Genomic DNA, 26,551 nt, shown 5'->3' on the forward strand with positions numbered 1-26,551 from the left:
ATCGCAGCCAGAAAGAGCTAGCCTGGGAAGCTCTTGCTCGGCTTCATCTGCTCATGGCACTGCTAGCACAGAGGCACAGAGACTGGTGACTGCTTGCTTGTCTTGCCACCTCGAACTTCAAAACTGTATGTGGAGGTCCGTGCAGGGCGACTCTCTCAGGCCTGCTCTGAAAATGCGAAAGTCTGCAGATAGCTCGCAGCCAGAAAGAGCTAGCCTGGAAAGCTGTTGCTCAGCCTCATCTGCCCATGGCACTGCTCGCACAGAGGCACAGAGACTGGGGCTGCTTGCTTGTCTTGCCCCCTCAAACTTCAATCGTAGCTTAGGTGGTCCATGCATGGAGCCTCTAGCACCTCTGCTCTGAAATGGCGAACGTCTTCAGATAGCTCACAGGCAGAAAGAACTAGCCTGGAAAGCTGTTGCTCAGCCTCATCTGCCCATGGCACTGCTCGCACAGAGGCACAGAGACTGGGGCTGCTTGCTTGTCTTGCCACCTCAAACTTCAAACGTAGCTTAGGTGGTCCGTGCATGGGGCCTCTAGCACCCCTGCTCCTAAAATGCGAACGTCTGCAGATAGATGGCAGACATAAAAAGCTAGCCTGGAAAGCTGTTGCTCAGCCTCATCTGCCCATGGCACTGCTCGCACAGAGGCACAGAGACTGGGGCTGCTTGCTTGTCTTGCCCCCTCCATCTTCAAAAGTATCTTTGGGTGTCCATGCAGGGGCCTACACAGCCCTGCTCCGTAAATGCGAACGTCTGCAGATAGCTCGCAGCCAGAAAGAGCTAGCCTGGAAAGCTGTTGCTCAGCCTCATCTGCCCATGGCACTGCTCGCACAGAGGCACAGAGATTGGGGCTGCTTGCTTGTCTTGCCACCTCAAACTTCAAACGTAGCTTGGGTGGTCCGTGCATGGGGCCTCTAGCACTCCTGCTCTGAAAATGCGAACGTCTGCAGATAGCTCGCAGCCAGAAAGAGCTAGCCTGGAAAGCTGTTGCTCGACTTCATATGTTCATGGCACTGCTCGCACAGAGGCACAGAGACTGGGGCTGCTTGCTTGTCTTGACACCTCAAACTTCAAACGTAACTTAGATGGTCTGTGCTGGATTCCTCCGTCAGCCCTGCTCCGAAAAAGCGAACGTCTGCAGATAGCTGGCAGACAGAAAAAGCTAGCCTGGAAAGCTGTTACTCATCCTCATCTGCCCATGGCACTGCTCACACAGAGGCACAGAGACTGGGGCTGCTTGCTTGTCTTGCCACCTCAAATGTCAAACGTATCTTTGGGGGTCCGTGCAAAGGGCCTCCAGCAGCCCTGCTCTGAAAATGCGAAAGTCTGCAGATAGATCGCAGCCAGAAAGAGCTAGCCTGGGAAGCTGTTGCTCGGCTTCATCTGCTCATGGCACTGCTAGCACAGAGGCACAGAGACTGGGGCTGCTTGCTTGTCTTTCAACCTCAAATGTCAAACGTATCTTTTTGGGTCCGTGCAGGGGGCCTCCAGCAGCCCTGCTCTGAAAATGCGAACGTCTGCAGATGGATCTCAGCCAGAAAGAGCTAGCCTGGAAAGCTGTTGCTCGACTTCATCTGTTCATGGCACTGCTAGCACAGAGGCACAGAGACTGGGGCTGCTTGCTTGTCTTGCCACCTCAAATGTCAAACGTAGCTTGGGTGGTCCGTGCATGGGGCCTCTAGCACCCCTGCTTTGAAAACGCGAACGTCTGGAAATAGCTCGCAGCCAGAAAGAGCTAGCCTGGAAAGCTGTTGCTCAGCCTCATCTGCCCATGGCACTGCTCGCACAGAGGCACAGAGACTGGGGCTGCTTGCTTGTCTTGCCACCTCAAACTTCAAACGTAGCTTGGGTGGTCCGTGCATGGGGCCTCTAGCACTCCTGCTCTGAAAATGCGAACGTCTGCAGATAGCTCGCAGCCAGAAAGAGCTAGCCTGGAAAGCAGTTGCTCAGCCTCATCTGCCCATGGCACTGCTCGCACAGAGGCACAGAGACTGGGGCTGCTTGCTTGTCTTGCCACATCAAACTTCAAACGTATCTTTGGGGGTCCGTGCAGGGGGCCTGCAGCAGCCCTGCTCTGAAAATGCGAACGTCTGCAGATAGCTCGCAGCCAGAAAGAGCTAGCCTGGAAAGCTGTTGCTCGGCTTCATATGTTCATGGCACTGCTCGCACAGAGGCACAGAGACTGGGGCTGCTTGCTTGTCTTGACACCTCAAACTTCAAACGTAACTTAGATGGTCTGTGCCGGATTCCTCCGTCAGCCCTGCTCCGAAAAAGCGAACGTCTGCAGATAGCTGGCAGACAGAAAAAGCTAGCCTGGAAAGCTGTTACTCGGCCTCATCTGCCCATGGCACTGCTCACACAGAGGCACAGAGACTGGGGCTGCTTGCTTGTCTTGACACCTCAAATGTCAAACGTACCTTTGGGGGTCCGTGCAAAGGGCCTCCAGCAGCCCTGCTCTGAAAATGCGAAAGTCTGCAGATAGATCGCAGCCAGAAAGAGCTAGCCTGGAAAGCTGTTGCTCGGCTTCATCTGCTCATGGCACTGCTAGCACAGAGGCACAGAGACTGGGGCTGCTTGCTTGTCTTGACACCTCAAATGTCAAACGTATCTTTGGGGGTCCGTGCAAAGGGCCTCCAGCAGCCCTGCTCTGAAAATGCGAAAGTCTGCAGATAGATCGCAGCCAGAAAGAGCTAGCCTGGGAAGCTCTTGCTCGGCTTCATCTGCTCATGGCACTGCTAGCACAGAGGCACAGAGACTGGTGACTGCTTGCTTGTCTTGCCACCTCGAACTTCAAAACTGTATGTGGAGGTCCGTGCAGGGCGACTCTCTCAGGCCTGCTCTGAAAATGCGAAAGTCTGCAGATAGCTCGCAGCCAGAAAGAGCTAGCCTGGAAAGCTGTTGCTCAGCCTCATCTGCCCATGGCACTGCTCGCACAGAGGCACAGAGACTGGGGCTGCTTGCTTGTCTTGCCCCCTCAAACTTCAATCGTAGCTTAGGTGGTCCATGCATGGAGCCTCTAGCACCTCTGCTCTGAAATGGCGAACGTCTTCAGATAGCTCGCAGGCAGAAAGAACTAGCCTGGAAAGCTGTTGCTCAGCCTCATCTGCCCATGGCACTGCTCGCACAGAGGCACAGAGACTGGGGCTGCTTGCTTGTCTTGCCACCTCAAACTTCAAACGTAGCTTAGGTGGTCCGTGCATGGGGCCTCTAGCACCCCTGCTCCTAAAATGCGAACGTCTGCAGATAGATGGCAGACATAAAAAGCTAGCCTGGAAAGCTGTTGCTCAGCCTCATCTGCCCATGGCACTGCTCGCACAGAGGCACAGAGACTGGGGCTGCTTGCTTGTCTTGCCCCCTCCATCTTCAAAAGTATCTTTGGGTGTCCATGCAGGGGCCTACACAGCCCTGCTCCGTAAATGCGAACGTCTGCAGATAGCTCGCAGCCAGAAAGAGCTAGCCTGGAAAGCTGTTGCTCAGCCTCATCTGCCCATGGCACTGCTCGCACAGAGGCACAGAGATTGGGGCTGCTTGCTTGTCTTGCCACCTCAAACTTCAAACGTAGCTTGGGTGGTCCGTGCATGGGGCCTCTAGCACTCCTGCTCTGAAAATGCGAACGTCTGCAGATAGCTCGCAGCCAGAAAGAGCTAGCCTGGAAAGCTGTTGCTCGACTTCATATGTTCATGGCACTGCTCGCACAGAGGCACAGAGACTGGGGCTGCTTGCTTGTCTTGACACCTCAAACTTCAAACGTAACTTAGATGGTCTGTGCTGGATTCCTCCGTCAGCCCTGCTCCGAAAAAGCGAACGTCTGCAGATAGCTGGCAGACAGAAAAAGCTAGCCTGGAAAGCTGTTACTCATCCTCATCTGCCCATGGCACTGCTCACACAGAGGCACAGAGACTGGGGCTGCTTGCTTGTCTTGCCACCTCAAATGTCAAACGTATCTTTGGGGGTCCGTGCAAAGGGCCTCCAGCAGCCCTGCTCTGAAAATGCGAAAGTCTGCAGATAGATCGCAGCCAGAAAGAGCTAGCCTGGGAAGCTGTTGCTCGGCTTCATCTGCTCATGGCACTGCTAGCACAGAGGCACAGAGACTGGGGCTGCTTGCTTGTCTTTCAACCTCAAATGTCAAACGTATCTTTGGGTGTCCGTGCAAAGGGCCTCCAGCAGCCCTGCTCTGAAAATGCGAAAGTCTGCAGATAGATCGCAGCCAGAAAGAGCTAGCCTGGGAAGCTGTTGCTCGGCTTCATCTGCTCATGGCACTGCTAGCACAGAGGCACAGAGACTGGGACTGCTTTCTTTTCTTGCAACCTCAAACTTCAAATATACCTTAGGTGGTCCGTGCATGGGGCCTCTAGCACCCCTGCTGTGAAAACGCGAACGTCTGCAGATAGCTCGCAGCCAGAAAGAGCTAGCCTGGAAAGCTGTTGCTCAGCCTCATCTGCCCATGGCACTGCTCGCACAGAGGCACAGAGACTGGGGCTGCTTGCTTGTACTGCCACCTAAAACTTCAAAAGTATCTTAGGTGGACCGTGGCGGAAGTTTCCGGCAGCCCTGCTCCGAAAATGCGAACGTCTGCAGATAGCTCGCAGCCAGAAAGAGCTAGCCTGGAAAGCTGTTGGTCAGCCTCATCTGCCCATGGCACTGCTCGCCCAGAGGCACAGAGACTGGGGCTGCTTGCTTGTCTTGCCCACTCAAACTTCAAACGTATCTTTGGGTGTCCATGCGGGGGCCTACGCAGCCCTGCTCTGAAAATGCGAACGTTTACAGATTGCTCGCAGCCAGAAAGAGCTAGCCTGGAAAGCTGTTGCTCAGCCTCATCTGCCCATGGCACTGCTTGCACAGAGGCACAGAGACTGGTGACTGCTTGCTTGTCTTGCCACCTCGAACTTCAAAACTGTATGTGGAGGTCCGTGCAGGGCGACTCTCTCAGCCCTGCTCTGAAAATGCGAACGTCTGCAGATAGCTCGCAGCCAGAAAGAGCTAGCCTGGAAAGCTGTTGCTCAGCCTCATCTGCCCATGGCACTGCTCGCACAGAGGCACAGAGACTGGGGCTGCTTGCTTGTCTTGCCCCCTCAAACTTCAAATGTATCTTAGGTGGTCTGTACCGGGCGTCTCCGGTAGCCCTGCTCTGAAAATGTGAACGTCTGCAGATAGCTCGCAGCCAGAAATAGCTAGCCCGGAATGCTGTTGCTCAGCCTCATCTGCCCATGGCACTGCTCGCACAGAGGCACAGAGACTGGGGCTGCTTGCTTGTCTTGCCACCTTAAACTTCAATCGTAGCTTAGGTGGTCCATGCATGGGGCCTCTAGCACCTCTGCTCTGAAATGGCGAACGTCTTCAGATAGCTCGCAGGCAGAAAGAACTAGCCTGGAAAGCTGTTGCTCAGCCTCATCTGCCCATGGCACTGCTCGCACAGAGGCACAGAGACTGGGGCTGCTTGCTTGTCTTGCCACCTCAAACTTCAAACGTAGCTTAGGTGGTCCGTGCATGGGGCCTCTAGCACCCCTGCTCCTAAATTGCGAACGTCTGCAGATAGCTCGCAGCCAGAAAGAGCTAGCCTGAAAAGCTGTTGCTCAGCCTCATCTGCCCATGGCACTGCTCGCACAGAGGCACAGAGACTGTGGCTGCTTGCTTGTCTTGCCACCTCAGACTTCAAACGTATCTTAGGTGGTCTGTGCCCGCCGCCTCCGGCAGCGCTGCTCTGAAAATGCGAACGTCTGCAGATAGCTCGCAGCCAGAAAGAGTTAGCCTGGAAAGCTGTTGCGCAGCCTCATCTGCCCATGGCACTGCTTGCACAGAGGCACAGAGACTGGTGACTGCTTGCTTGTCTTGCCACCTCAAACTTCAAAACTGTATGTGGAGGTCCGTGCCGGGCGACTCTGGCAGCCCTGCTCTGAAAATGCGAAAGTCTGCAGATGGATCTCAGCCAGAAAGAGCTAGCCTGGAAAGCTGTTGCTCGACTTCATCTGCCCATGGCACTGCTCGCACAGAGGCACAGAGACTGGGGCTGCTTGCTTGTCTTGCCACCTCAAATGTCAAACGTAACTTGGGTGGTCCGTGCATGGGGCCTCTAGCACCCCTGCTCTGAAAACGCGAACGTCTGCAGATAGCTCGCAGCCAGAAAGAGCTAGCCTGGAAAGCTGTTGCTCGGCTTCATATGTTCATGGCACTGCTCGCACAGAGGCACAGAGACTGGGGCTGCTTGCTTCTCTTGCCACCTCAAACTTCAAACGTAACTTAGATGGTCTGTGCCGGATTCCTCCGTCAGCCCTGCTCCGAAAAAGCGAACGTCTGCAGATAGCTGGCAGACAGAAAAAGCAAGCCTGGAAAGCTGTTTACTCAGCCTCATCTGCCCATGGCACTGCTCGCACAGAGGCACAGAGACTGGGGCTGCTTGCTTGTCTTGCCCCCTCAAATGTCAAACGTATCTTTGGGGGTCCGTGCTAAAGGGCCTCCAGCAGCCCTGCTCTGAAAATGCGAAAGTCTGCAGATAGATCGCAGCCAGAAAGAGCTAGCCTGGGAAGCTGTTGCTCGGCTTCATCTGCTCATGGCACTGCTAGCACAGAGGCACAGAGACTGGGGCTGCTTTCTTGTCTTGCAACCTCAAACTTCAAATATACCTTAGGTGGTCCGTGCATGGGGCCTCTAGCACCCCTGCTCTGAAAACGCGAACGTCTGCAGATAGCTCGCAGCCAGAAAGAGCTAGCCTGGAAAGCTGTTGCTCAGCCTCATCTGCCCATGGCACTGCTAGCACAGAGGCACAGAGACTGGGGCTGCTTGCTTGTCTTGCCACCTCAAACTTCAAACGTAACTTAGGGGGTCCATGCATGGGGCCTCTAGCACCCCTGCTCTGAAAATGCAAACGTTTGCAGATAGCTCGCAGACAGAAAGAGCTAGCCTGGAAAGCTGTTGCTCAGCCTCATCTGCCCATGGCACTGCTCGCACAGAGGCACAGAGACTTGGGTTGATTTCTTGTCTTGCCCCCGCGAACTTCAAACGTAACTTAGATGGTCTGTGCCGGATTCCTCCGTCAGCCCTGCTTTGAAATTGCGAACGTCTGCAGATAGCTCGCAGCCAGAAAGAGCTAGCCTGGAAAGCTGTTGCTCAGCCTCATCTGCCCATGGCACTGCTCGCACAGAGGCACAGAGACTGGGGCTGCTTGCTTGTCTTGTCACATCAAACTTCAAACGTATCTTAGGTGGACCGTGCCAGAAGATTCCGGCAGCCCTGCTCCGAAAATGCGAACGTCTGCAGATAGCTCGCAGCCAGAAAGAGCTAGCCTGGAAAGCTGTTGCTCGGCTTCATATGTTCATGGCACTGCTCGCACAGAGGCACAGAGACTGGAGCTTCTTTCTTGTCTTGCAACCTCAAACTTCAAACGTAACTTAGATGGTCTGTGCCGGATTCCTCCGTCAGCCCTGCTCCGAAAAAGCGAACGTCTGCAGATAGATGGCAGACAGAAAAAGCTAGCCTGGAAAGCTGTTGCTCAGCCTCATCTGCCCATGGCACTGCTCGCAGAGAGGCACAGAGACTGGGGTTGCTTGCTTGTCTTGCCACCTCAAATGTCAAACGTATCTTTGGGGGTCCGTGCAGGGGGCCTCCAGGGGCCCTGCTCTGAAAATGCGTAAGTCTGCAGATGGATCGCAGCCAGAAAGAGCTAGCCTGGAAAGCTGTTGCTCGGTTTCATCTGCTCATGGCACTGCTAGCACAGAGGCACAGAGACTGGGGCTTCTTGCTTATCTTGCTACCTCAGACTTCAAACGTAGCTTAGGTGGTCTGTGCCCTCCGCCTCCGGCAGCGCTGCTCTGAAAATGCGAACGTCTGCAGATAGCTCGCAGCCAGAAAGAGCTAGCCTGGAAAGCTGTTGGTCAGCCTCATCTGCCCATGGCACTGCTCGCACAGAGGCACAGAGGCTGGGGCTGCTTGCTTGTCTTGCCACCTTAAACTTCAAACGTAACTTAGATGGTCTGTGCCGGTTTCCTCCGTCAGCCCTGCTCCAAAAATGTGAACGTCTGCAGATAGCTCGCAGCCAGAAAGAGCTAGCCTGGAAAGCTGTTGCTCAGCCTCATCTGCCCATGGCACTGCTCGCACAGAGGCACAGAGACTGGGGCTGCTTGCTTGTATTGCCACATCAAATGTCAAACGTATCTTTGGGGGTCCGTGCAGGGGGGATCCAGCAGCACTGCGTCGAAAATGCGAACATCTGCAGATAGCTCGCAGCCAGAAAGAGCTAGCCTGGAAAGCTGTTACTCAGCCTCATCTGCCCATGGCACTGCTCGCACAGAGGCACAGAGACTGTGGCTGCTTGCTTGTCTTGCCATCTCAGACTTCAAACGTAGCTTAGGTCGTCTCTGCCCTCCGCCTCCGGCAGCGCTGCTCTGAAAATGGGAACGTCTGCAGATAGCTCGCAGCCAGAAAGAGCTATCCTGGAAAGCTATTTGTCACCCTCATCTGCCCATGGCACTGCTCGCACAGAGGCACAGAGACTGGGGCTGCTTGCTTGTCTTGCCCCTTCAACGTCAAACGTAACTTAGATGGTCTGTGCCGGATTCCTCCATCAGCCCTGCTCTGAAAATGCGAACCTCTGCAGATAGCGCGCAGGCAGAAAGAGCTAGCCTGGAAAGCTGTTGCTCAGCCTCATCTGCCCATGGCACTGCTCGCACAGAGGCACAGAGACTGGGGCTACTTGCTTGTCTTGTCCCCTCAAACTTCAAACGTATCTTTGGGGGTCCGTGCAGGGGGCATCCAGCAGCCCTGCTCAGAAAATGCGAAAGTGTGCAGATAGACCGCAGGCAGAAAGAGCTAGCCTGTAAAGCTTTTGCTCGGCTTCATCTGCTCATGGCACTGCTAGCACAGAGGCACAGAGAGTGGTGCTGCTTTCTTGTCTTGCAACCTCAAACTTAAAATGTACCTTAGGTGGTCCGTGCATGGGGCCTCTAGCACCCCTGTTATGAAAACGCGAACATCTGCAGATAGCTCGCAGCCAGAAAGAGCTCTCCTGAAAAGCTGTTGGTCAGCCTCATCTGCCCATGGCACTGCTCGCACAGAGGCACAGAGACTGGGGCTGCTTGCTTGTCTTGCCACCTCAAATGTCAAACGTATCTTTAGGGGTCCGTGCAGGGAGCCTCCAGCAGCCCTGCTCTGAAAATGCGAAAGTCTGCAGATAGCTCGCAGCCAGAAAGAGCTAGCCTGGAAAGCTGTTGCTCGGTTTCATCTGCTCATGGCACTGCTCGCACAGAGGCACAGAGACTGGGGCTGCTTGCTTGTCTTTCAACCTCAAATGTCAAACGTATCTTAGGTGGTCCGTACCGGGCGTCTTCGGTAGCCCTGCTCTGAAAATGCGAAAGTCTGCAGATGGATCGCAGCCAGAAAGAGCTAGCCTGGAAAGCTGTTACTCAGCCTCATCTGCTCATGGCACTGCTCGCACAGAGGCACAGAGACTGGGGCTGCTTTCTTGTCTTCCCTCCTCAAACTTCAAATATACCTTAGGTGGTCCGTGCATGGGGCCTCTAGCACCCCTGCTCTGAAAACGCCAACGTCTGCAGATAGCTCGCAGCCAGAAAGAGCTAGCCTGTAAAGCTGTTGTTCAGCCTCATCTGAACATGGCACTGCTCGCACAGAGGCACAGAGACTGTGGCTGCTTGCTTGTCTTGCCCCCTCTAACTTCAAACGTATCTTAGGTGGACCGTGCCAGAAGCTTCCGGCAGCCCTGCTCCGAAAATGCGAACATCTGCAGATAGCTCGCAGCCAGAAAGAGCTAGCCTGGAAAGCTGTTGCTCGGCTTCATATGTTCATGGCACTGCTCGCACAGAGGCACAGAGACTGGGGCTTCTTTCTTGCCTTGCAAACTCAAACTTCAAACGTAACTTAGATGGTCTGTGCCGGATTCCTCCGTCAGCCCTGCTCCGAAAAAGCGAATGTCTGCAGATAGCTCGCAGGCAGAAAGAGCTAGCCTGGAAAGCTGTTGCTCAGCCTCATCTGCCCATGGCACTGCTCGCACAGAGGCACAGAGACTGGGGCTGCTTGCTTGTCTTGACCGTTGAACTTCAAACGTAACTTGGATGGTCTGTGCCGGATTCCTCCATCAGCCCTGCTCCGAAAATGCGAACCTCTGAGATAGCTCGCAGGCAGAAAGAGCTAGCCTGGAAAGCTGTTGGTCATCCTCATCTGCCCATGGCACTGCTCGCACAGAGGCACAGAGACTGGGGCTGCTTGCTTGTCTTCCCCCTCCAACTTCAAAGGTTTCTTTGGGTGTCCATGCAGGGGCCTACGCAGCCCTGCTCCGTAAATGCGAACGTCTGCAGATAGCTCGCAGCCAGAAAGAGCTAGCCTGGAAATCTGTTGCTCAGCCTCATCTGCCCATGGAACTGCTCGCACAGAGGCACAGAGACTGGGGCTACTTGCTTCTACTGCCACCTAAAACTTCAAACATATCTGTAGGGGTACATGCAAGGGGGCCTCCGCAGCGCTGCTCTGAAATTGCAAACGTCTGCAGATAACTTGCAGCCAGAATGAGCTAGCCTGGAAAGATGTTGCTCAGCCTCATCTGCCCATGGCACTGCTCGCACAGAGGCACAGAGACTGGGGCTGCTTGCTTGTCTTGCCTCCTCAAACTTCAAAAGTAGCTTTGGGTGTTCGTGATTTGGGACTCCGGCAGCCCTGCTCTGAAAATGCGTACGTCTGCAGATAGCTCGCAGGCAGAAAGAGCTAGCCAGCAAAGCTGTTGCTCAGCCTCATCTGCCCATGGCACTGCTCACACAGAGGCACAGAGACTGGAGCTGCTTGCTTGTCTTGCCACCTCCAACCTCAGACGTATCTTAGGTAGTCCATGCAGGGGGACTCTGGCAGCCCTGCTTCGAAAATGACAATGTCTGCAGATAGCTCGCAGCCAGAAAGAGCTAGCCTGGAAAGCTGTTCCTCAGCCTCATCTGCCCATGGCACTGCTCGCACAGAGGCACAGAGGCTGGGGCTGCTGGCATGTCTTGCCACCTCAGAATTCAAACGTAGCTTAGGTAGTCCGTGCAGGGGGCCTCTGAAAGCCCTGCTCTGAAAATGCCAACGTCTGCAGATAACTCGCAGCCAGAAAGAGCTAGCCTGGAAAGCTGTTGCTCAGCCTCATCTGCCCATGGCACTGCTCGCACAGAGGCACAGAGACTGGGGCTGCTTGCTTGTCTTGCCCCCTCAAACTTCAAACGTAGCTTAGGTGGTCCGTGCAGGGGGCCTCCGTCAGCCCTGCTCTGAAAATGCGAACGTCTGCAGATAGCTCGCAGCCAGAAATAGCTAGCTTGGAAAGCTGTTGCTCAGCCTCATCTGCATATGGCACTGCTCACACAGAGGCACAGAGACTGGTGACTGCTTGCTTGTCTTGCCCCCTCAAACTTCAAACGTATCTTAGGTGGACCGTGCCAGAAGCTTCCGGCAGCCCTGCTCCGAAAATGCGAACGTCTGCAGATAGCTCGCAGCCAGAAAGAGCTAGCCTGGAAAGCAGTTGCTCGGCTTCATATGTTCATGGCACTGCTCGCACAGAGGCACAGAGACTGGAGCTTCTTTCTTGTCTTGCAACCTCAAACTTCAAACGTAACTTAGATGGTCTGTGCCGGATTCCTCCGTCAGCCCTGCTCCGAAAAAGCGAACGTCTGCAGATAGATGGCAGACATAAAAAGCTAGCCTGGAAAGCTGTTGCTCAGCCTCATCTGCCCATGGCACTGCTCGCACAGAGGCACAGAGACTGGAGCTTCTTTCTTGTCTTGCAACCTCAAACTTCAAACGTAACTTAGATGGTCTGTGCCGGATTCCTCCGTCAGCCCTGCTTCGAAAATGCGAACCTCTGCAGATAGCTCGCAGGCAGAAAGAGCTAGCCTGGAAAGCTGTTGCTCAGCCTCATCTGCCCATGGCACTGCTCGCACAGAGGCACAGACACTGGGGCTGCTTGCTTGTCTTGTCCCCTCAAACTTCAAACGTATCTTTGGGGGTCCGTGCAAGGGGCCTCCAGCAGCCCTGCTCTGAAAATGCGAAAGTCTGCAGATAGATCGCAGCCAGAAAGAGCTAGCCTGGAAAGCTGTTGCTCGGCTTCATCTGCTCATGGCACTGCTAGCAGAGAGGCACAGAGAGTGGTGCTGCTTTCTTGTCTTGCAACCTCAAACTTCAAATATAACTTAGGTGGTCCGTGCATGGGGCCTCTAGCACCCCTGCTCTGAAAATGCGAACATCTGCAGATAGCTCGCAGCCAGAAATAGCTAGCCTGGAAAGCTGTTGCTCAGCCTCATCTGCCCATGGCACTGCTCGCACAGAGGCACAGAGACTGGGGCTGCTTGCTTGTCTTGCCCCCTCAAACTCCAAATGTATCTTTGGGTGTCCATACAGGGGCCTACACAGCCCTGCTCTGAAAATTTGAACGTCTGCAGATAGCTCGCAGCCAGAAAGAGCTAGCCTGGAAAACTGTTGCTCAGCCTCATCTGCCCATGGCACTGCTCGCACAGAGGCACAGAGAGTTGGGGTGATTTCTTGTCTTGCCCCCGCGAACTTCAAACGTAACTTAGATGGTCCGTACCGGGCGTCTCCGGTATCCCTGCTCTGAAAGTGTGAACGTCTGCAGATAGCTCGCAGCCAGAAAGAGCTAGCCTGGAATGCTGTTGCTCAGACTCATTTGCCCATGGCACTGCTCGCACAGAGGCACAGAGACTGGGGCTGCTTGCTTGTCTTGCCAACTCCAACCTCAAACGTATCTTAGGTAGTCCATGCAGGGGGACTCTGGCAGCCCTGCTTCGAAAATGACAATGTCTGCAGATAGATCGCAGCCAGAAAGAGCTAGCCTGGAAAGCTGTTGCTCAGCCTCATCTGCCCATGGCACTGCTGACACAGAGGCACAGAGACTGTGGCTGCTTGCTTGTCTTGCCCCCTCTAACTTCAAACGTATCTTAGGTGGACCGTGCCAGAAGCTTCCGGCAGCCCTGCTCCGAAAATGCGAACGTCTGCAGATAGCTCGCAGCCAGAAAGAGCTAGCCTGGAAAGCTGTTGCTCGGCTTCATATGTTCATGGCACTGCTCGCACAGAGGCACAGAGACTGGGGCTTCTTTCTTGTCTTGCAAACTCAAACTTCAAACGTAACTTAGATGGTCTGTGCCGGATTCCTCCGTCAGCCCTGCTCCGAAAAAGCGAATGTCTGCAGATAGCTGGCAGGCAGAAAGAGCTAGCCTGGAAAGCTGTTGCTCAGCCTCATCTGCCCATGGCACTGCCCACACAGAGGCACAGAGACTGGGGCTGCTTGCTTGTCTTGCCCCTTCAACTTCAAACGTAACTTAGATGGTCTGTGCCGGCTTCCTCCGTCAGCCCTGCTCCGAAAATGCGAACCTCTGCAGATAGCTCGCAGGCAGAAAGAGCTAGCCTGGAAAGCTGTTGCTCAGCCTCATCTGCCCATGGCACTGCTCGCACAGAGGCACAGACACTGGGGCTGCTTGCTTGTCTTGTCCCCTCAAACTTCAAACGTATCTTTGGGGGTCCGTGCAAGGGGCCTCCAGCAGCCCTGCTCTGAAAATGAGAAAGTCTGCAGATAGATCGCAGCCAGAAAGAGCTAGCCTGGAAAGCTGTTGCTCAGCTTCATCTGCTCATGGCACTGCTAGCACAGAGGCACAGAGAGTGGTGCTGCTTTCTTGTCTTGCAACCTCAAACTTCAAATATACCTTAGGTGGTCCGTGCATGGGGCCTCTAGCACCCCTGCTCTGAAAATGCGAACATCTGCAGATAGCTCGCAGCCAGAAATAGCTAGCCTGGAAAGCTGTTGCTCAGCCTCATCTGCCCATGGCACTGCTCGCACAGAGGCACAGAGACTGTGGCTGCTTGCTTGTCTTGCCCCCTCAAACTTCAAACGTATCTTTGGGTGTCCATACAGGGGCCTACACAGCCCTGCTCTCAAAATGCAAACGTCTGCAGATAGCTCGCAGCCAGAAAGAGCTAGCCTGGAAAGCAGTTGCTCAGCCTCATCTTCCCGTGGCACTGTTTGCACAGAGGCACAGAGACTGGTGACTGCTTGCTTGTCTTGACACCTCAAACTTCAAAACTGTATGTGGAGGTCCGTGCCGGGCGACTCTGGCAGCCCTGCTCTGAAAATTTGAACAACTGCAGATAGCTCGCAGCCCGAAAGAGCTAGCCCGGAAAGCTGTTGCTCAGCCTCATCTGCCCATGGCACTGTTTGCACAGAGGCACAGAGACTGGTGACTGCTTGCTTGTCTTGCCACCTCAGACTTCTAAACTGTATGTAGAGGTCCGTGCCGGGCGACTGTGGCAGCCCTGCTCTGAAATAAGCGAACGTCTGCAGATAGCTCGCAGCCAGAAAGAGCTAGCCTGGAAAGCTATTGCTCAGCCTCATCTGCCCATGGCACTGCTCGCACAGAGGCACAGAGACTTGGGGTGATTTCTTGTCTTGCCCCCGCGAACTTCAAACGTAACTTAGATGGTCCGTACCGGGCGTCTCCGGTATCCCTGCTCTGAAAGTGTGAACGTCTGCAGATAGCTCGCAGCCATAAATAGCTAGCCAGGAATGCTGTTGCTCAGACTCATCTGCCCATGGCACTGCTCGCACAGAGGCACAGAGACTGGGGCTGCTTGCTTGTCTTGCCACCTCCAACCTCAAACGTATCTTAGGTAGTCCATGCAGGGGGACTCTGGCAGCCCTGCTCCGAAAATGACAATGTCTGCAGATAGCTCGCAGCCAGAAAGAGCTAGCCTGGAAAGCTGTTGCTCGGCTTCATCTGCTCATGGCACTGCTAGCACAGAGGCACAGAGAGTGGTGCTGCTTTCTTGTCTTGCAACCTCAAACTTCAAATATACCTTAGGTGGTCCGTGCATGGGGCCTCTAGCACCCTTGCTCTGAAAATGCGAACATCTGCAGATAGCTCGCAGCCAGAAATAGCTAGCCTGGAAAGCTGTTGCTCAGCCTCATCTGCCCATTTCACTGCTCGCACAGAGGCACAGAGACTGGGGCTGCTTGCTTGTCTTGCCCCCGCAAACTTCAAACGTATCTTTGGGTGTCCATACAGGGGCCTACACAGCCCTGCTCTCAAAATGCGAACGTCTGCAGATAGCTCGCAGCCAGAAAGAGCTAGCCTGGAAAGCAGTTGCTCAGCCTCATCTGCCCGTGGCACTGTTTGCACAGAGGCACAGAGACTGGTGACTGCTTGCTTGTCTTGCCACCTCAAACTTCAAAACTGTATGTGGAGGTCCGTGCCGGGCGACTCTGGCAGCCCTGCTCTGAAAATTTGAACGTCTGCAGATAGCTCTCAGCCAGAAAGAGCTAGCCCGGAAAGCTGTTGCTCAGCCTCATCTGCCCATGGCACTGTTTGCACAGAGGCACAGAGACTGGTGACTGCTTGCTTGTCTTGCCACCTCAGACTTCTAAACTGTATGTAGAGGTCCGTGCCGGGCGACTCTGTCAGCCCTGCTCTGAAATAAGCGAACGTCTGCAGATAGCTCGCAGCCAGAAAGAGCTAGCCTGGAAAGCTGTTGCTCAGCCTCATCTGCCCATGGCACTGCTCGCACAGAGGCACAGAGACTTGGGGTGATTTCTTGTCTTGCCCCCGCGAACTTCAAACGTAACTTGGATGGTCCGTACCGGGCGTCTCCGGTATCCCTGCTCTGAAAGTGTGAACGTCTGCAGATAGCTCGCAGCCATAAATAGCTAGCCAGGAATGCTGTTGCTCAGACTCATCTGCCCATGGCACTGCTCGCACAGAGGCACAGAGACTCGGGCTGCTTGCTTGTCTTGCCCCCTCAAACTTCAAAGGTATCTTTGGGTGTCCATGCAGGGGCCTACGCAGCCCTGCTCCGTAAAAGCGAACGTCTGCAGATAGCTCGCAGCCTGAAAGAGCTAGCCTGGAAATCTGTTGCTCAGCCTCATCTGCCCATGGAACTGCTCGCACAGAGGCACAGAGACTGGGGCTGCTTGCTTCTACTGCCACCTAAAACTTCAAACATATCTGTAGGGGTACATGCAAGGGGGCCTCCGCAGTGCTGCTCTGAAATTGCACACGTCTGCAGATAACTGGCAGCCAGAATGAGCTAGGCTGGAAAGCTGTTGCTCAGCCTCATCTGCCCATGGCACTGCTCGCACAGAGGCACAGAGACTGGGGCTGCTTGCTTGTCTTGCCTCCTCAAACTTCAAAAGTAGCTTTGGGTGTTCGTGATTTGGGACTCCGGGACCCTGCTCTGAAAATGCGAACGTCTGCAGATAGCTCGCAGGCAGAAAGAGCTAGCCTGCAAAGCTGTTGCTCAGCCTCATCTGCCCATGGCACTGCTCACACAGAGGCACAGAGACAGGAGCTGCTTGCTTGTCTTGCCACCTCCAACCTCAGACGTATCTTAGGTAGTCCATGCAGGGGGACTCTGGCAGCCCTACTTCGAAAATGACAATGTCTGCAGATAGCTCGCAGCCAGAAAGAGCTAGCCTGGAAAGCTGTTCCTCAGCCTCATCTGCCCAAGGCACTGCTCACACAGAGGCACAGAGACTGGGGCTGCTGGCATGTCTTGCCACCTCAGAATTCAAACGTATCTTAGGTAGTCCGTGCAGGGGGCCTCTGAAAGCCCTGCTCTGAAAATGCCAACGTCTGCAGATAACTCGCAGCCAGAAAAAGCTAGCCTGGAAAGCTGTTGCTCAGCCTCATCTGCCCATGGCACTGCTCGCACAGAGGCACAGAGACTGGGGCTGCTTGCTTGTCTTGCCCCTTCAACTTCAAACGTAACTTAGATGGTCTGTGCCGGCTTCCTCCGTCAGCCCTGCTCCGAAAATGCGAACCTCTGCAGATAGCTCGCAGGCAGAAAGAGCTAGCCTGGAAAGCTGTTGCTCAGCCTCATCTGCCCATGGCACTGCTCGCACAGAGGCACAGAGACTGGGGCTGCTTGCTTGTCTTGTCCCCTCAAACTTCAAACGTATCTTTGGGGGTCCGTGCAAGGGGCCTCCAGCAGCCCTGCTCTGAAAATGAGAAAGTCTGCAGATAGATCGCAGCCAGAAAGAGCTAGCCTGGAAAGCTGTTGCTCAGCTTCATCTGCTCATGGCACTGCTAGCACAGAGGCACAGAGAGTGGTGCTGCTTTCTTGTCTTGCAACCTCAAACTTCAAATATACCTTAGGTGGTCCGTGCATGGGGCCTCTAGCACCCCTGCTCTGAAAATGCGAACATCTGCAGATAGCTCGCAGCCAGAAATAGCTAGCCTGGAAAGCTGTTGCTCAGCCTCATCTGCCCATGGCACTGCTCGCACAGAGGCACAGAGACTGGGGCTGCTTGCTTGTCTTGCCCCCTCAAACTTCAAACGTATCTTTGGGTGTCCATACAGGGGCCTACACAGCCCTGCTCTCAAAATGCAAACGTCTGCAGATAGCTCGCAGCCAGAAAGAGCTAGCCTGGAAAGCAGTTGCTCAGCCTCATCTTCCCGTGGCACTGTTTGCACAGAGGCACAGAGACTGGTGACTGCTTGCTTGTCTTGACACCTCAAACTTCAAAACTGTATGTGGAGGTCCGTGCCGGGCGACTCTGGCAGCCCTGCTCTGAAAATTTGAACAACTGCAGATAGCTCGCAGCCCGAAAGAGCTAGCCCGGAAAGCTGTTGCTCAGCCTCATCTGCCCATGGCACTGTTTGCACAGAGGCACAGAGACTGGTGACTGCTTGCTTGTCTTGCCACCTCAGACTTCTAAACTGTATGTAGAGGTCCGTGCCGGGCGACTGTGGCAGCCCTGCTCTGAAATAAGCGAACGTCTGCAGATAGCTCGCAGCCAGAAAGAGCTAGCCTGGAAAGCTATTGCTCAGCCTCATCTGCCCATGGCACTGCTCGCACAGAGGCACAGAGACTTGGGGTGATTTCTTGTCTTGCCCCCGCGAACTTCAAACGTAACTTAGATGGTCCGTACCGGGCGTCTCCGGTATCCCTGCTCTGAAAGTGTGAACGTCTGCAGATAGCTCGCAGCCATAAATAGCTAGCCAGGAATGCTGTTGCTCAGACTCATCTGCCCATGGCACTGCTCGCACAGAGGCACAGAGACTGGGGCTGCTTGCTTGTCTTGCCACCTCCAACCTCAAACGTATCTTAGGTAGTCCATGCAGGGGGACTCTGGCAGCCCTGCTCCGAAAATGACAATGTCTGCAGATAGCTCGCAGCCAGAAAGAGCTAGCCTGGAAAGCTGTTGCTCGGCTTCATCTGCTCATGGCACTGCTAGCACAGAGGCACAGAGAGTGGTGCTGCTTTCTTGTCTTGCAACCTCAAACTTCAAATATACCTTAGGTGGTCCGTGCATGGGGCCTCTAGCACCCTTGCTCTGAAAATGCGAACATCTGCAGATAGCTCGCAGCCAGAAATAGCTAGCCTGGAAAGCTGTTGCTCAGCCTCATCTGCCCATTTCACTGCTCGCACAGAGGCACAGAGACTGGGGCTGCTTGCTTGTCTTGCCCCCGCAAACTTCAAACGTATCTTTGGGTGTCCATACAGGGGCCTACACAGCCCTGCTCTCAAAATGCGAACGTCTGCAGATAGCTCGCAGCCAGAAAGAGCTAGCCTGGAAAGCAGTTGCTCAGCCTCATCTGCCCGTGGCACTGTTTGCACAGAGGCACAGAGACTGGTGACTGCTTGCTTGTCTTGACACCTCAAACTTCAAAACTGTATGTGGAGGTCCGTGCCGGGCGACTCTGGCAGCCCTGCTCTGAAAATTTGAACGTCTGCAGATAGCTCGCAGCCAGAAAGAGCTAGCCCGGAAAGCTGTTGCTCAGCCTCATCTGCCCATGGCACTGTTTGCATAGAGGCACAGAGACTGGTGACTGCTTGCTTGTCTTGCCACCTCAGACTTCTAAACTGTATGTAGAGGTCCGTGCCGGGCGACTGTGGCAGCCCTGCTCTGAAATAAGCGAACGTCTGCAGATAGCTCGCAGCCAGAAAGAGCTAGCCTGGAAAGCTGTTGCTCAGCCTCATCTGCCCATGGCACTGCTCGCACAGAGGCACAGAGACTTGGGGTGATTTCTTGTCTTGCCCCCGCGAACTTCAAACGTAACTTGGATGGTCCGTACCGGGCGTCTCCGGTATCCCTGCTCTGAAAGTGTGAACGTCTGCAGATAGCTCGCAGCCATAAATAGCTAGCCAGGAATGCTGTTGCTCAGACTCATCTGCCCATGGCACTGCTCGCACAGAGGCACAGAGACTGGGGCTGCTTGCTTGTCTTCCCCCTCCAACTTCAAAGGTTTCTTTGGGTGTCCATGCAGGGGCCTACGCAGCCCTGCTCCGTAAAAGCGAACGTCTGCAGATAGCTCGCAGCCAGAAAGAGCTAGCCTGGAAATCTGTTGCTCAGCCTCATCTGCCCATGGAACTGCTCGCACAGAGGCACAGAGACTGGGGCTGCTTGCTTCTACTGCCACCTAAAACTTCAAACATATCTGTAGGGGTACATGCAAGTGGGCCTCCGCAGTGCTGCTCTGAAATTGCACACGTCTGCAGATAACTGGCAGCCAGAATGAGCTAGGCTGGAAAGCTGTTGCTCAGCCTCATCTGCCCATGGCACTGCTCGCACAGAGGCACAGAGACTGGGGCTGCTTGCTTGTCTTGCCTCCTCAAACTTCAAAAGTAGCTTTGGGTGTTCGTGATTTGGGACTCCGGGACCCTGCTCTGAAAATGCGAACGTCTGCAGATAGCTCGCAGGCAGAAAGAGCTAGCCTGCAAAGCTGTTGCTCAGCCTCATCTGCCCATGGCACTGCTCACACAGAGGCACAGAGACAGGAGCTGCTTGCTTGTCTTGCCACCTCCAACCTCAGACGTATCTTAGGTAGTCCATGCAGGGGGACTCTGGCAGCCCTACTTCGAAAATGACAATGTCTGCAGATAGCTCGCAGCCAGAAAGAGCTAGCCTGGAAAGCTGTTCCTCAGCCTCATCTGCCCAAGGCACTGCTCACACAGAGGCACAGAGACTGGGGCTGCTGGCATGTCTTGCCACCTCAGAATTCAAACGTATCTTAGGTAGTCCGTGCAGGGGGCCTCTGAAAGCCCTGCTCTGAAAATGCCAACGTCTGCAGATAACTCGCAGCCAGAAAAAGCTAGCCTGGAAAGCTGTTGCTCAGCCTCATCTGCCCATGGCACTGCTCGCACAGAGGCACAGAGACTGGGGCTGCTTGCTTGTCTTGCCCCCTCAAACTTCAAACATAGCTTAGGTGGTCCGTGCAGGGGGCCTCCGTCAGCCCTGCTCCGTAAATGCGAACGTCTGCAGATAGCTCGCAGCCAGAAAGAGCTAGCCTGGAAAGCTGTTGCTCGGCTTCATATGTTCATGGCACTGCTCGCACAGAGGCACAGAGACTGGTGCTTCTTTCTTGTCTTGCAACCTCAAACTTCAAACGTAACTTAGATGGTCTGTGCCGGATTCCTCCGTCAGCCCTGCTCCGAAAAAGCGAACGTCTGCAGATAGCTGGCAGACATAAAAAGCTAGCCTGGAAAGCTGTTGCTCAGCCTCATCTGCCCATGGCACTGCTCGCACAGAGGCACAGAGAGTGGCGCTGCTTGCTTGTCAAGCCACCTCAAATATCAAACGTATCTTTGGGGGTCCGTGCAGGGGTCCTACAAGAACCCTGCTCTGAAAATGCGAAAGTCTGCAGATGGATCGCAGCCAGAAAGAGCTAGCCTGGAAAGCTGTTGGTCGGCTTCATCTGCTCATGGCACTGCTAGCACAGAGGCACAGAGACTGGGGCTGCTTGCTTGTCTTGCCACTGCAAATGTCAAACGTATCTTTGGGGGTCCGTGCAAAGGGCCTCCAGCATCCCTGCTCTGAAAATGCGAAAGTCTGCAGATGGATCTCAGCCAGAAAGAGTTAGCCTGGAAAGCTGTTGCTCAGCCTCATCTGCTCATGGCACTGTTTGCACAGAGGCACAGAGACTGGTGACTGCTTGCTTGTCTTGACACCTCAAACTTCAAAAGTGTATGTGGAGGTCCGTGCCGGGCGACTCTGGCATCCCTGCTCTGAAATAAGCGAACGTCTGCAGATAGCTCGCAGCCAGAAAGAGCTAGCCTGGAAAGCTCTTGATCAGCCTCATCTGCCCATGGCACTGCTCGCACAGAGGCACAGAGACTGGGGCTGCTTGCTTGTCTTGCCACCTCAAACTACAAACGTAGCTTAGGGGGTCCGTGCATGGGGCCTCTAGCACCCCTGCTCTGAAAATGCGAACGTCTGCAGATACCTCGCAGCCAGAAAGAGCTAGCCTGGAAAGCTGTTGCTCAGCCTCATCTGCCCATGGCACTGCTCGTACAGAGGCACAGAGACTTTTGTTTATTTCTTGTCTTGCCCCCGCGAACTTCAAACGTAACTTAGATGGTCCGTACCGGGCGTCTCCGGTAGCCCTGCTCTGCAAATGCGAACGTCTGCAGATAGCTCGCAGCCAGAAATAGCTAGCCTGGAAAGCTGTTGCTCAGCCTCATCTGCCCATTTCACTGCTCGCACAGAGGCACAGAGACTGGGGCTGCTTGCTTGTCTTGCCCCCGCAAACTTCAAACGTATCTTTGGGTGTCCATACAGGGGCCTACACAGCCCTGCTCTCAAAATGCGAACGTCTGCAGATAGGTCGCAGCCAGAAAGAGCTAGCCTGGAAAGCAGTTGCTCAGCCTCATCTGCCCGTGGCACTGTTTGCACAGAGGCACAGAGACTGGTGACTGCTTGCTTGTCTTGACACCTCAAACTTCAAAACTGTATGTGGAGGTCCGTGCCGGGCGACTCTGGCAGCCCTGCTCTGAAAATTTGAACGTCTGCAGATAGCTCGCAGCCAGAAAGAGCTAGCCCGGAAAGCTGTTGCTCAGCCTCATCTGCCCATGGCACTGTTTGCACAGAGGCACAGAGACTGGTGACTGCTTGCTTGTCTTGCCACCTCAGACTTCTAAACTGTATGTAGAGGTCCGTGCCGGGCGACTCTGTCAGCCCTGCTCTGAAATAAGCGATCGTCTGCAGATAGCTCGCAGCCAGAAAGAGCTAGCCTGGAAAGCTGTTGCTCAGCCTCATCTGCCCATGGCACTGCTCGCACAGAGGCACAGAGACTTGGGGTGATTTCTTGTCTTGCCCCCGCGAACTTCAAACGTAACTTGGATGGTCCGTACCGGGCGTCTCCGGTATCCCTGCTCTGAAAGTGTGAACGTCTGCAGATAGCTCGCAGCCATAAATAGCTAGCCAGGAATGCTGTTGCTCAGACTCATCTGCCCATGGCACTGCTCGCACAGAGGCACAGAGACTGGGGCTGCTTGCTTGTCTTCCCCCTCCAACTTCAAAGGTTTCTTTGGGTGTCCATGCAGGGGCCTACGCAGCCCTGCTCCGTAAAAGCGAACGTCTGCAGATAGCTCGCAGCCTGAAAGAGCTAGCCTGGAAATCTGTTGCTCAGCCTCATCTGCCCATGGAACTGCTCGCACAGAGGCACAGAGACTGGGGCTGCTTGCTTCTACTGCCACCTAAAACTTCAAACATATCTGTAGGGGTACATGCAAGGGGGCCTCCGCAGTGCTGCTCTGAAATTGCACACGTCTGCAGATAACTGGCAGCCAGAATGAGCTAGGCTGGAAAGCTGTTGCTCAGCCTCATCTGCCCATGGCACTGCTCGCACAGAGGCACAGAGACTGGGGCTGCTTGCTTGTCTTGCCTCCTCAAACTTCAAAAGTAGCTTTGGGTGTTCGTGATTTGGGACTCCGGGACCCTGCTCTGAAAATGCGAACGTCTGCAGATAGCTCGCAGGCAGAAAGAGCTAGCCTGCAAAGCTGTTGCTCAGACTCATCTGCCCATGGCACTGCTCACACAGAGGCACAGAGACAGGAGCTGCTTGCTTGTCTTGCCACCTCCAACCTCAGACGTATCTTAGGTAGTCCATGCAGGGGGACTCTGGCAGCCCTACTTCGAAAATGACAATGTCTGCAGATAGCTCGCAGCCAGAAAGAGCTAGCCTGGAAAGCTGTTCCTCAGCCTCATCTGCCCAAGGCACTGCTCACACAGAGGCACAGAGACTGGGGCTGCTGGCATGTCTTGCCACCTCAGAATTCAAACGTATCTTAGGTAGTCCGTGCAGGGGGCCTCTGAAAGCCCTGCTCTGAAAATGCCAACGTCTGCAGATAACTCGCAGCCAGAAAAAGCTAGCCTGGAAAGCTGTTGCTCAGCCTCATCTGCCCATGGCACTGCTCGCACAGAGGCACAGAGACTGGGGCTGCTTGCTTGTCTTGCCCCCTCAAACTTCAAACATAGCTTAGGTGGTCCGTGCAGGGGGCCTCCGTCAGCCCTGCTCTGAAAATGCGAACGTCTGCAGATAGCTCGCAGCCAGAAAGAGCTAGCCTGGAAAGCTGTTGCTCGGCTTCATATGTTCATGGCACTGCTCTCACAGAGGCACAGAGACTGGTGCTTCTTTCTTGTCTTGCAACCTCAAACTTCAAACGTAACTTAGATGGTCTGTGCCGGATTCCTCCGTCAGCCCTGCTCCGAAAAAGCGAACGTCTGCAGATAGCTGGCAGACATAAAAAGCTAGCCTGGAAAGCTGTTGCTCAGCCTCATCTGCCCATGGCACTGCTCGCACAGAGGCCCAGAGAGTGGCGCTGCTTGCTTGTCAAGCCACCTCAAATATCAAACGTATCTTTGGGGGTCCGTGCAGGGGTCCTACAAGAACCCTGCTCTGAAAATGCGAAAGTCTGCAGATGGATCGCAGCCAGAAAGAGCTAGCCTGGAAAGCTGTTGCTCGGCTTCATCTGCTCATGGCACTGCTAGCACAGAGGCACAGAGACTGGGGCTGCTTGCTTGTCTTGCCACTGCAAATGTCAAACGTATCTTTGGGGGTCCGTGCAAAGGGCCTCCAGCAGCCCTGCTCTGAAAATGCGAAAGTCTGCAGAAGGATCTCAGCCAGAAAGAGTTAGCCTGGAAAGCTGTTGCTCAGCCTCATCTGCTCATGGCACTGTTTGCACAGAGGCACAGAGACTGGTGACTGCTTGCTTGTCTTGACACCTCAAACTTCAAAAGTGTATGTGGAGGTCCGTGCCGGGCGACTCTGGCATCCCTGCTCTGAAATAAGCGAACGTCTGCAGATAGCTCGCAGCCAGAAAGAGCTAGCCTGGAAAGCTCTTGATCAGCCTCATCTGCCCATGGCACTGCTCGCACAGAGGCACAGAGACTGGGGCTGCTTGCTTGTCTTGCCACCTCAAACTACAAACGTAGCTTAGGGGGTCCGTGCATGGGGCCTCTAGCACCCCTGCTCTGAAAATGCGAACGTCTGCAGATACCTCGCAGCCAGAAAGAGCTAGCCTGGAAAGCTGTTGCTCAGCCTCATCTGCCCATGGCACTGCTCGTACAGAGGCACAGAGACTTTTGTTTATTTCTTGTCTTGCCCCCGCGAACTTCAAACGTAACTTAGATGGTCCGTACCGGGCGTCTCCGGTAGCCCTGCTCTGCAAATGCGAACGTCTGCAGATAGCTCGCAGCCAGAAATAGCTAGCCTGGAAAGCTGTTGCTCAGCCTCATCTGCCCATGGCACTGCTCACACCGAGGCACAGAGACTGTGGCTGCTTGCTTGTCTTGCCCCCTCAAACTTCAAACGTATCTTAGGTGTACCGTGCCAGAAGCTTCCGGCAGCCCTGCTCCGAAAATGCGAACGTCTGCAGATAGCTCGCAGCCAGAAAGAGCTAGCCTGGAAAGCTGTTGCTCGGCTTCATATGTTCATGGCACTGCTCGCACAGAGGCACAGAGACTGGGGCTTCTTTCTTGTCTTGCAACCTCAAACTTCAAACGTAACTTATATGGTCTGTGCCGGATTCCTCCGTCAGCCCTGCTCCGAAAAAGCGAACGTCTGCAGATAGCTGGCAGACATAAAAAGCTAGCCTGCAAAGCTGTTGCTCAGCCTCATCTGCCCATGGCACTGCTCGCACAGAGGCACAGAGACTGGCGCTGCTTGCTTGTCAAGCCACCTCAAATATCAAACGTATCTTTGGGGGTCCGTGCAGGGGTCCTACAAGAGCCCTGCTCTGAAAATGCGAAAGTCTGCAGATGGATCGCAGCCAGAAAGAGCTAGCCTGGAAAGCTGTTGCTCGGCTTCATCTGCTCATGGCACTGCTAGCACAGAGGCACAGAGACTGGGGCTGCTTGCTTGTCTTGCCACTGCAAATGTCAAACGTATCTTTGGGGGTCCGTGCAAAGGGCCTCCAGCAGCCCTGCTCTGAAAATGCGAAAGTCTGCAGATAGCTCGCAGCCAGAAAGAGTTAGCCTGGAAAGCTGTTGCTCAGCCTCATCTGCTCATGGCACTGTTTGCACAGAGGCACAGAGACTGGGGCTTCTTGCTTGTCTTGCCACCTCCAACTTCAAACTTTTCTTTGGGTGTCCATGCAGGGGCCTACGCAGCCCTGCTCCGTAAATGCGAACGTCTGCAGATAGCTCGCAGCCAGAAAGAGCTAGCCTGGAAAGCTGTTGCTCAGCCTCATCTGCCCATGGCACTGCTCTCACAGAGGCACAGAGACTGGGGCTGCTTGCTTGTCTTGCCCCCTCAAAATTCAAACGTTGCTTACGTGGTCCGTGCAGGTGGCCTCCGGCAGCCCTGCTCTGAAAATGCGAACGTCTGCAGGTAGCTCACAGCTTAACAGGAAGAATGATGTGGGGAGTTTGAAGCGTAAGAATTGGTCATTCCTCCCTTTTCGCCACCGCTGTTTGAGCAAGAGCGAAGTGTAGTTCCGCAGGCATTTGTGACCAGCTGCAGTTCGCGTCGCGCACTTTCCATGGGACTCGCACCACAGATGGGGAAGATACTGCGGAAAAGTCACCTGCTGTGCTTACACGTGACAGGCAGTGATGGTCTGGGGCTGTGACTGCCCTGAGGTGGGGGTCCTCGCTGCTGCAGAAAGACAGCAGCAGGCAGTTAATACAGAGTTGTTGCAAAGTGTTTCCTCCTCATCCCTCCCAAATGAATAGAGACAGTGTTTATTAGTGAACTCGGTCACCAAGACGTGTGGGTTTTTTATTCTTTCAACCCTCAGACTTACGGCAAGAGCTAGCAGTACGGGAGAGGCAACAAGAAGTCACCCGAAAGTCAGCGTCCTGTTCTCCTATTCTAGACTGTGAAAAGATGGATTCGGCTGTCCAGGCATCTATCTCCTTGCCAGCTACACCTGTTGGAAAAGGATTGGAAAATAGTTTTCCTTCCCCAAAAGGTATAATTTGTAGAAACTGTGTCTAGTTGTTAGGCAGTACCTGCAGCTTGTTAACAAACAATTTCAGACCAGGTGCTTGTTGGTGAACTTGAAGTAAGTGTAGGTAGGTGTGGATCCCACCTGCATTGGATCAGGTGTGTTTAAATCCTGGGGCAGCATCAGGTGCATTTAAGGAGTATAATCAGTAAACAGCATGGAGAAGCAGGATGGTGAAGCTTAGATACTGCTTTTACCAGGGCAAGGGTTTGTGCTCTGCAGTGGATGCCTGCAGCAGAGCTCTGAAGACCTTTGAGATCGCAGGGAAGTGCAGTGGCTGATATTTCTGCTTAAATGTGGAGCAGCAGTGGTGAGTAAATGGTGGGCAGTAATTCAAACAGTCTAGACTGCCCCT

The sequence above is a fragment of the Opisthocomus hoazin genome, chromosome 15, assembly GCF_030867145.1.
Source record: "Opisthocomus hoazin isolate bOpiHoa1 chromosome 15, bOpiHoa1.hap1, whole genome shotgun sequence".
Taxonomy (NCBI): domain Eukaryota; kingdom Metazoa; phylum Chordata; class Aves; order Opisthocomiformes; family Opisthocomidae; genus Opisthocomus; species Opisthocomus hoazin.